The sequence below is a fragment of the Urocitellus parryii genome, chromosome 5 (assembly GCF_045843805.1).
Source record: "Urocitellus parryii isolate mUroPar1 chromosome 5, mUroPar1.hap1, whole genome shotgun sequence".
NCBI lineage: Eukaryota > Metazoa > Chordata > Mammalia > Rodentia > Sciuridae > Urocitellus > Urocitellus parryii.
The window spans coordinates 139,707,531-139,719,214 of record NC_135535.1 but is presented as its reverse complement, the minus strand read 5'-3'; the positions used below and the strand labels follow the sequence as shown (position 1 = coordinate 139,719,214).

General features: G+C 39.3%; 1 pseudogene; it reads left to right on the top strand.

Moving 5' to 3' along the window:
• Window positions 1-1,009: 1,009 nt before the first annotated feature.
• Window positions 1,010-3,811, top strand: LOC144255069 (C-terminal-binding protein 1 pseudogene; annotated as a pseudogene).
• Window positions 3,812-11,684: the final 7,873 nt, after the last annotated feature.

Sequence of the window (11,684 nt, the reverse complement as noted above, 5' to 3'; positions counted from 1 at the left end):
AATGATAAAGAGAGTAAAGAGAAAAATCTATAGAGGAGGATAAAATCTGTCTACAACTCATCTTAGAGGGCATTAATAAGAATATTCACACAATACAAAACACTTAATGCCATAAATACAATTAAGTCAATTAATAAGAACTAAACAAACATTTTTCAATAGAAGAAACACAAAAGATCAAATAAGTAAGAAAAAAATTATCTAAGTATCTACTAATCAAGGATATGCAAGTCAAAACTACACAGAGACTTTCCTCTGAATTCAGTCAGAATGTTAAACACCAAGAATATAGACAATAAATGTTGGTGAGAATGTGGGAAAAAAGGTACATTCATACATTGTTGGTGGGACCACAAGTTAGTGCGAACCCTCTGGGAGGGAGAATGGAGATTTCTCAAAAAACTGTTATTGAAACCACCATGTGGACATATACTCATCAGTTATATGTCCAAAGTGGAAAAATCTGCAGACCAATAGGGATACAAATACATCAATGTCTATAGCAAAACAACACGCAGTAGCCAAGACATACTGAATGGAATATAAATGTGGTATATATACATAGAAAAGTTTTATTCTGTCTTTTCCAATGAGATTTCGCCATGAGCCAATAAATAGATGGAATTGGGAATGTCACACAAAATGCAATAAGTCAAATGAGAAAATCAAGCAAAGAAAAGTTTTCTCTCATAGGCAAAAGCTAAAGCAACCTAAGAAAAACAATAGTGCAATGGATATCACAAAGTTAAGGAAAGATTAGTGAAGTAGAAAATGATTGATGGGGATGTAGAAGGGTTAGATTCGTGGAGGGAATAGGCAATGAATGTGACATAATTACTCAGTGTGCATGTGGAAGTATATTATGGTGACCTCCACCTTTATGTATCTCAATAAGCACTGATAAAAAATTTAAAAATAAAGGAGTGGAAGGGTGTCCAGTAGAGGAGAGGAAGGTTAGGGAGGAGAAAAAGGAAAGGGAAGAACTCGGGTCTGAAATGGTGCCAACAAAATGCAGGTATGATTATATCACAATGAACTCAACGTATGTTCAACCATAAGGCACTTTATAGAAAAACACATGGTATTGGTTAAAATGGATATCCATATGTTGAAGAATGGATATAGATCTCTATATCTCCCCATGCACAAGACAACACAAAATGGATACAAAACATAGATTGAGTAATAGGAATGCTGCTAATGCTTCTAGGTAATCCAGGGAAACATCTCATCATGTACCACAGACTAAGGCTTTATGAACAGAAATATTAGAGCAGAGGAAATAATAGCACAAAGACACAAACAGAAGTGCATCAAAGTAAAATTTTCATAAGACCAAAGGGACCCACCAATATAGTGAGGAGAAAGTTTATAGCATAGAGGGCAATCCTTGCTGGCTAATCTTTGATAAAGGATTGGTATATTAAATATATAAACAAGTAAGAAATTCACCACTGGAAATGCAAACAACCCATTTAATCAATGCAACATAAACAGAGAGGTCACCAAGGAAAATGTATAATTTCTCAGCTTCTATATGAAGTGCTATTCACTGTCTTTAGCCATCAGGGACATGCAAATCAAAATTCAATTCAGAGTCTATCTTACCCCATTCATAAAGGCAATATTCAAGAATTCAAGAAATAAACACCAATGATGATTGGGGAATAGGAATTCATCAACGTTATTGGTGAGGATGCATATTATGACACCCACTATGGGAATTAGGAGGTTACTCCTAAAACTAAAAAGACAAATATCAATTGGCTCAGCAATAACATGCCCCACTATTTACAGAAAAACAATAGTCAGTGTACACACAATGGACTAGTTTTCAGCCCTAAGAATTGTGTCATGTAGCAGAAAAATTGATGGACCTGGACAGCACCCTATTGAATCAAATAAGCCAGACACAGAAAGGAACATGTCATTAGTGGAAAGGTTCATCACCAAATTTGAGAGAAGACAATTAGTGAAAAGGGAGAAGAGAGAAAACTGAAGGAGGAGGAGATGCTAAGGCTATATTTTGGGAGTGATATGCTTCACACTAACTTATACACATATGAAAATATGCCACAGTGAAACCCTCTATTCTGTATAACAAAGGTGCACAGTTCCAAAACTCTAACTATCTTAATCATTTTCATTAGTACTAAGATGAAATAATTATTTGAACTCTTACTAAGAAGGGAAGTGATGAAATTTATTATCTAAAATGTGTAGGCATATATTTGAATGTGTTATTATATTTCACAATCATAAAATGATCATGGTGATGTTATCTCACACCCTGTTTGCAATCCCTCCAGAATATGAGGAGATGAATGGTAGACAAGTGTTCTCTCTGGAGAGAACGTAGTCCTCCCCTAGACCTTTATGGTGCTGGCCCCTTACCTTGCTTGATGGGTCCACTTAAATGTCACACATGGGGCGGCCGGCGCGGGTGACACAGGGGCCCGCGGGCCGCACAGGCCGCCGCCACCCCGCGGTCCCTGGCTCGCGCAGTCCCTCCGGCCTTTTTGCTGAAGCGGGGGCGCAAGTCCGGAGGTGGGCCTGTCGTGGGGGCGCCGCGACCTGCGGGGCGGCAGGGCTTGCGGCCTCTCCAGAGTTGGTCTGCAGAAGTCTCGGGATCCCGAGGCCCGCCGCTGGGCGTGCAGCCTCCCCATGCCGCGGCTCCCCCAGCTCTTATCCACGGGCCCCTCCGCAGTGCTCGCGGGAGCGGCAGGGCGGCGTCCGCAGATCCGGGCTGGTCGGAGGCTAGGCTGCCCCTGGCGGGTGCGCGCCGCCGGGCGGGCCCAGTGCCGAGGACGCTCTGCGGGGACCTAGGCATTGCTGTCTGCAGCGTGCCTGCAGCATCTGTGGAGGAGACCACTGCCTCCACCATGTGCCACATCTTGAACCTGTACCGTCGGACCACTTGGCTGCACCAGGCACTGCGGGAAGGCACGTGGGTCCAGAGTGGTGAGCAGATCCGCGAAGTGGCCTCAGGAGCTGCTAGGATCCGCGGGGAGACCGTGGGCATCATTGGACTAGGTCGTGTGGGGCAGGCAGTGGCACTACCGGCCAAGGCCTTCGGCTTCAGCGTGCTCTTCTATGACCGGTACCTGTCGGATGGCAGGGAACGGGCCCAGGGGCTGCAGCGAGTGAGCACCCTGCAGGACCTGCTCTTCCACAGCGACTGTGTGACGCTGCACTGCGGCCTCAAGGAGCACAACCACCACCTCATCAACGACTTCACCATTAAGCAGATGAGACAAGGGGCCTTTCTGGTGAACACAGCTCGTGGCGGGCTGGTGGATGAGAAGGCGCTGGCCCAGGCCCTGAAGGAAGGACGCATCCGTGGCGCAGCACTGGACTGCATGAGTCGGAGCCCTTCAGTTTCATCCAGGGGCCCTTGAAGGATGCGCCCAACCTCATCTGCACCCCCCATGCTGCGTGGTACAGTGAGCAGGCGTCCATCGAGATGCGGGAGGAGGCAGCCCAGGAGATCCGGCGAGCCATCACAGGCCGGATCCCTGATAGCCTGAAAAACTGCGTCAACAAGGACCACCTGACGGCTGCCACGCACTGGGCCAGCATGGACCCTGCCATGGTGCACCCTGAGCTCAATCGGGCTGCCTACAGCAGGTACCCGCCAGGCGTGGTGGGCGTGGCCCCCACTGGCATCCCGGCTGCAGTGGAAGGCATCCTACCCAGAGCCACGTCCCTGTCCCACGGCCTGCCCCCTGTGGCCCACCCACCCCATGCCCCTTCTCCTGGCCAAACTGTCAAGCCTGAGGCGGATAGAGACCACATGAGTGATCAGTTGTAGCCCAGCCAGGAATGTGCAGAGAGGCGCCTGCGCCCCGTGCCCCAGACACTGGCCCAGGCGTGTGCAGGGCGCGAGGCAGCGCAGCCTCTGTGTCCACTGTAGTTGTCCCGTCCTGTGGGCTGGCTCACTGTCCTGTGTCCTTTGTGTTCCTCGTTGAGCAAAAGAAGTTAGTAGTCAGTTCTCTCATGGATGTTCTTGTCTGTGTGCAGTCTTTAGGACATGACGGGGGATTCGTTTGCTTAGCTGTCAACAAAAGCCAGCCGCAGGACCTGCGGCCATGGTCTGAGCTCCCTCTGTTGGACGCCCTCCGCGCGGCCCCTTCTCAGGACTTGGGTGCTTCCGGCTTCCTTCATGCGGCACAGTGCACTGTTTTTTCTACCTGCTTGTCTTATTTTTAGAATAATTTAGAAAAACAACAAAGGCTGTTTTCCTGATTTTGGCATGAACCCCCTTGTTCCAAATGGAGACGGCATCTCAAGCAGCTCAGAGGAGGGGGCGCCTGGAGCTCCCTGTGCTGACTGTCCTGGGCGCTGCGGTCGCCAAGTCCCGCCTGCGCCCTTGCCGTCCTGCTGATGTGGTAGGCTAGCAATATTTTGGTTAAAATCATGTTTGTGACTGTAACCATTTGTATGAATTATGTTAAAGAAATAAAAGTCCCAGAAAGAAAAAAAAATGTCACACATGGAAAAACCTTCACTGATTCCAGAATTCCACTCACCCACTTTTCCATGTTGGAACTATTTGAGTACTCCATAAATTTTAAATATGTGAGATTTATATGTCTTTCAATTATTAGTTAAAATGAATTTCAAGTGTTTCAGAAGACCCTTGTCTACAGTTACTGCTATCCTTAACTTCATTAATTCTGTTGTTTGCAGTACATCCTTTGTGTTCACTTTCTTATTCAATCTACATAGTTATATTACTCTTCATTAAAGACTACTTCCTATTTTTCTGCCTTCTAACATTCAAATTCACCTTTCAGCTATTCATTTGGTTTCTTTCTACTTCTTTCCCTCCACAACAGCATACATGACAATCTTTTCTTCTACCAACATCTACAAATCTCAATCCTGCACATAATTCTTTCTTGGCGCTATACACATTTGCTATTGTGAACTACTAGGGGCCTTATGTTTCTTTTTAGGATCAGTATCACCATTATAAGGATATGGAGGATGATATGTTAAAAAGGGGGAGTGGGAAAAATTTGTTACAAGGAGCCTTACCTTCATGTCAGGTGAGGAAGGAGGAGTACCATGCAAGCTCTTAACTTTGATTCTTCTGACAGGAGCAGTCCAAAATATACATTCTGCTCCTTTACCAGAATCATTGTTGTCACATGAGGCTTGATTTTCTTCCTTGTCCTGGTCACATTTTGCTTTCATGAAAAAAAAAAGTAAAATACACATGAAACTCTCTGTAATTTCAAGTCAATAAACAGTCCAGGAATGGAAAGTCACCAAAGAAATTACCATCATCTTCTCCTTTTCCTTCACAGTCAGTCTAGAAAGGGAAAAACATAATAAATCTAAGGAGCAAGCATTACAAACAGGTTCTTCTCAGAAACACACAGATCATTTTATAAAATACACCACATCTAAGGCCACAAAGCATCTCTAAGTCATTCAAAAAATTAGAAAATTACCTTGCATTCCATCAGATCATCATGGAATGAAATTAGAAAGCAACAACATAATAAAATATAAAAGCTTCTCTAATAACTATAAGCTAAATAGTATGCTACTGAATGACTGAAGGATAGCAGAGGATGTCATGGATAAAATATAAGGATATATAAAATAAATGAGAATAGTCACACAACATATCCAAAACACTGAGACACTATGAAGGTGATTCTATGAGGAGAACTCGGAGCACTGATTTCATTCATTAAAAGAATAAAAATTCTCCAAATAAATAACCTAAGATTACATTCCATAGCCCTAGAAAAAAGAAGAGCAAATTAACTCTAAATGTAGCACAAGATGAAAAATAATTAAAATCAGCATCAAGTCAATGAAATGGAAACAAAAAAGTTTCTAATATAACAATGATACAAAAAGTTGTTCCTTTAAAAAAAAATAGATAAAATTGATAAACCTTAAGCCATGCTAAAAAGAGAAAGAAGGAAAAATTCAATTTTCTAAAATTTATGATGTATACAGAAATATCACCACAGACAACATTGGATTGTAATACAGAGGCTAATCAGAAAATATTTTGAAAACTTATACTCCGATCACATAGAAAATTATAAAGACATTGAGAAATTTCTACATTAAGATCACCTACCCAAACAGAGCCTAGACAACATAGAAAATTTAAAGATCAATTTCAAGCAATAAAATAAAAGATATTATTGAAAGCCCAGCCACAAAGAAGAGCCAAGGACACAATGGAATCTCAACTGATTTCAACCAGATCTTCAATGAAGAATTAACATCAATCCTCTCCAAATTATTCTATGGAAAAAAAACAGTAGAGGGACACTTCCAAACTTCTTCTATGAAGCTAGAATCATGCTGATTTCAAAATCAGACAAAAACACATCAAGGAAACAAAAATTCAGTCCAATAAGTCTGATATACATAAAAGGAAATGTTCTTAATAAAATACTGGGAAATTGGATACCAAAATACATGAATAAGATAGTGCACCACAAGCAAGTGGTTTTCACTCCAGGGATGCAATGTTGGCCAATCTTAGGGAAAACAACCAATGTAATTCATCACATCATGACACAAAAACACAAGAATCCCATAACTATCTCAATAGAAGCACAAAAAGCATCTGACAAGGTTAAAATTAAAACACCAGAAACCAGGAGAATAAAAACATACCTCAGAGAGATTCATGGCTGAATTCTGCCAGACCATCAAATGACAACTAATAATGATGCACCCCCAAAGATTACATGGGAGAGAAAAGAAGGAGACTGGCAAAACACATAATATTTGCGAAATTATAGGAAAACTGAATAAGAAGAAACAAGGAAAGAAAATTATTTAATTATATACTTGAGGAAGATATTTGCAAAAACGCTCATGGAATACTTGAAGACAATTTCATCAATACATTTAATCATCATAGAACAACATAACATTCAATTAATTAGAAGAATGCAAAATGGTTCAACATATGCAAATCAATGCAGTACACCACATACACAATAGAGGACAAAAATCTCATGATCATTACAATAGAAGTAAAAAAAAGCCTCTGTCAAAATTCTACCATTCCTCATGAGAAAAGTCCTAAGAAACAAAGGACATCAAGAACTTGTTATAGTATTACAACAGTCATGTATGGCAAAGGCAAAGCCAAAGCCAATGGCATACTGAATGGTGAAAATCTATGTCATTTCTCCTAAAATCAGAAACAAGAATAAGCTCTGCATGCTCACTACTCCTATACAAAATAGCACCTGAAATTTCAGTCAGAGCAATTAGACAAGGGAAGCAAATAAAAAGTAAGAAGTCAAATTATCCCTTTTTACATATTATGTGATCCTCTTTTAGAAGATCTTAATGGCTCTCCCAGAAGAAGTTAAGATGGGATAAACAAACTTAGCAAAGTAGCTGAAAACAAAATCAACATGCAAACATAAATGATATATGTATACAATAAAATGAATGAAATCACAATAACAACTCCACTCACAATAGAAATAAATTTATACATAGGAATTAACCAAGGTAAGAGATTATATAACAATTCAAAGAAAACTGCATAATGATAAAAAGGAAATTGTACAAGATAAAAGAAAATATAGAGACCTCTAATATTCATGAAAAGACAATATTGAGAAAACATCCACATACATAAAGTGGTACAGAGTTTATGCAATCCCTAGCAAACCTCCAATGACAGCTCGGAAGGCTAAGACATGAAGATCAAAAGTTCAAAACCAGTCTCAGGAATGGTGAGCACTAAGCAACTCAGTGAGACCCTGCCTCTAAATAAAGTAGAAAATAGGGCTGGTGCTGGGGCTCAGTAGTTGAGTGCCCTTGAGTTCAATCCCTGGTACCAAAATAAAATAAATAAGTACAGAAACTTCTATAATTTGAATCTTAGAATGTGACATGAGGTCTTGGAGTGAATATGTTAAAACATAACTATGTAAAAACAATCTTTTAATTAATATTGTACAATATGGTGAGAGTCTTTGTTTCTAGAACTGATTATTATTTGTAATATATCCTTCAGATGGACGAAGAGATTTAAATACTCTTTTAATGGAAGTACTCAGAAAACATGGGGGCAATACCATTGTCATACAAATTTTGAAAAACAGATTTAAAATTTCTAAATTTTCATAGTTCTTAACAATATCTAGTGTAAATTTAGAACCAAGGATTGAGAAGGAGAAAAATCTCTACCAAAAATGATGTGATACTAAAATATAAACTGGCTCAGAGAACAACTACTACAGGCAATGTGCTGTGCAGCTTTCAAACAAAAGTCACCATGATAATTACCAAAACTAATTAATTAAAAATTAATTTAGATCCAAATATCATGTTAGTCACATCAGTAGGACTTAGGTTACAGTAAATAAATTTAAACAAAAATCCCTGACCAAATCTCATTATTTATCTGTAGCTGGAAGGCTCTACATAATCCAGTTCTTGTATCACTACATATTTTCCAGCTGCTACCACCCTTAAGTGCTTGCAGACCATCACTATGTACAAAACTATAAAAATAAAATAAATAAAAATTTCAACTGCACATAACATTGTTTATTTTGCAAAATTCCAACATAAAATAACCAGAAGATCACTGCTAATTGTAATGGTACACACTTCACAAAACAAAATCCATACCAAGAACATTAATTTCACAATGGTGCACTTTACCTTGGTATCAGATTTATTGGTGCCCACATTGTATGTAAGCCCATCTTCAATAGAACCAGATTCCCTGGAAAATCATTAGAGCAAAAATGAAAAACAACATTGAGTGAGCCCAGGTTTTCGAAGAAATAAATGCTGGTCAATATCTGGATATCACTATATTACATGATTTTTCTAAATTGATGTAATTAACATATGACCTCTGTTTTAAAAAACAGTATTTTTACCCTCCTCGACTCTACTTTTCTAATCAATTGAATAGTAAAAGAAGACATACTTAGTTCTGTTTCAAAGGTGATGGCCAGGTTGACAGAGCCTGAGAATAAACCTTTTTAAAAAATGGTCCTGAAGGCTGAACAGAAAATCCAACTAATCGGAGAAATCACTGTTATTACCTGAACTGAAACAAAAACTGGTAACCCAGATGAGGTTTCTACCTCAGATACACTGTCTCTACTACCTTGTATCTCCAGGAATCAAAGACTAAGCCACATTAACTTGAAAATGGCATGTATAGTTCCTCAGCATGGAAACAACTTCCTGAAAAGAATCTATTGCTCCCCTTTATCCAGAAATATCATAGGGAGTTACCTGTTCCATTTAAATTGTTTGAAAGATGAACTTACAATAGTAAAAAACAAATGTGTAATGTGTTATTGAGAATACTTTTCCCTGCAAGATGGAGGCATTGTACATTATAAAATGCAACTCATGATCTTATATAGGTCCCACCTTATTCAGTACCACATTAAATACCAAGTAATTCAAAATTCTGTAGGCATTCAGACACTCAAGAGGAAAGATTATTGGCAAAGTAGAGTTCTGGAAGCTGTACCTCTGTTTCCCTAAGTACTATCTAAATAACTTTCTCCCTATGGGCTCCCACTCCAAAGGCCCTCTCCTGCAGGACTCAAAGACAATCCCCTACTTTTAACTCTTCATCCTATGAAGATGAAGATTTCTGAAACAAGGTTGGGCTCAAAGGACAAAGTTAGGAGCTCTCTCTTCCTGCTCCTGGAAAATAAGCTAAATGAGTGTCAGTGACTGATCTCAGTGTGAACATGTTACCCAACTAGTCAACTGAAGATTCATGCTGGCTCTGCCACCCAATCACAATCCAGCCCAACCCTACATAGGAATGGAATCAGTGAGTTGGATGAATGTGAGCAGACATCTGTTCAGGGAAATACAAAATTGAAGTTCAGGAACTTCAAGCCTCATGATGCTTGAGGAAATCTAACCCTTCCTCACATTGCTCTCTGCTCTTCCCAGTGGCTCAAATAATTTTAAGATCTTCCCACAGGAACTTGGATTTTGCCCATTCCTCCAATAAAGCAAAAAAGCATGCAATAGCAAACCTCCCTTGGGCACCAATTTTTAAATATGCCTTTCTAGATAGCTCCCAACATCCTCTGTCATTCATGTTTGTTTGGTCATTAACAAATTAGCCACAAAACTTAATATTCTGATCTCTTTCTCAAAACCTATGCCTCCAAAACTCAATGTTCCTCTTCAAACTTGTCTTTCCTCTATTGCTTCCATTCTGATTCTCTGGACGGCGATCATGCACTACCTTCAGTCTCACCTTCTTCAGTTGGGTTCAGCTGAGTTCACTAGGCAAGCTCTCCTATTCTGTTGTGCACTCAGCTATGTGCAAATTAAAACTACTCTGCGATTTCATCTCACTCCAACCAGAATGGCAATTATCAAGAATACAAGTAACAATAAATGTTGGCAAGGATGTGAGGAGAAAAGGTGTACTCATACGCTGTTGGTGAAACTGCAAATTGGTACAACCCCTCTGGAAAGCAGTATGAAGATTCCTCTAAAAACTAGGAATGGAATCACCATTTGACCCAGTTATACACCTTCTTGGAATATATCCAAAGGATCTAAAATCAGCATAATATACTGAGGCAGACACATCAATATTTATACCAGAACAATTCACAATATCCAAGTTATGGGGCCAAGCTTGGTGCCTTTCTACAGATAAATGGATAAAGAAAATGAGGTATATATACCTAATGGAGAAATAGATGAAATGAATGACTATGAAAATTTTTAGTAAATCGATGGACTGGAGACTATCATGCTAAGTGAAATAAGATATTCCCATAAAACCAAAGCTTGAATATTTTGTTTGACATATGGAAGCTAATCCAAAATAAATGGGTGGGGAGCATTAAAAAAATAGAATTTCAGTGGAATAGACAAACAGGAGTCAAGAGAAGGGAGGAGAAATCAGCAAAGGACAGACCCTGGAATTAATCTAACATTATTTTCCTATGTACATATATGAATATATCATAGAGAAACCATTGTGCAAACCTGAAATCATTTAATTTTAAAAATATCTATGGGAAAATGGCAGAAAGATCAGTGGAGGAAAGGGAGGGGCTGGAGTGCATGAGGGGAGGGGAAGAAGAGATACTGGGGACTGCATTACAAGCAGATATGTTCCATTGCTTTTGTAATTATGTGATATAATTTCTACTGTCATGTTTAACTAAAAAGAAACAATGAAAAAATAAATAAACAACAACAAAAACCACCTTCAGAAGTATTAAAATTGTAAAATATTGGGCTAATAGTTAGGAACCTGAGTTCAGATTTTACTGTGGCACTTACTATATCCAGAAAATCACTTTAGTACCCTTTAAGTTGTAGGTTGTTGATCATGACAACCATTTGCCCAGGATGATAAACACATTTGGAAGTATTACTTTGACTAGTTGATAAGATTCTTTGAAACCCTGAAATTCTCTGTGTTTTTGATGCAGTATATAGAAGCAGGAATACTTAGCTGGCATTTTCTTAATAGAGCAAAAGAAACTCAAATAAAAGTAAAAAGAGAATGTAAAAAGTGACAACAATAAAAACACAGGACAATACTCATAACACGATTATACTCACATAAAAGTTAAAAGACTCTGAAGAAAAAAGTGTCTAGATAGAACTACATAGTGGTTGTAGCCTGAAGGTAAATCCAAATTGAGAAATCAGGAAATAGA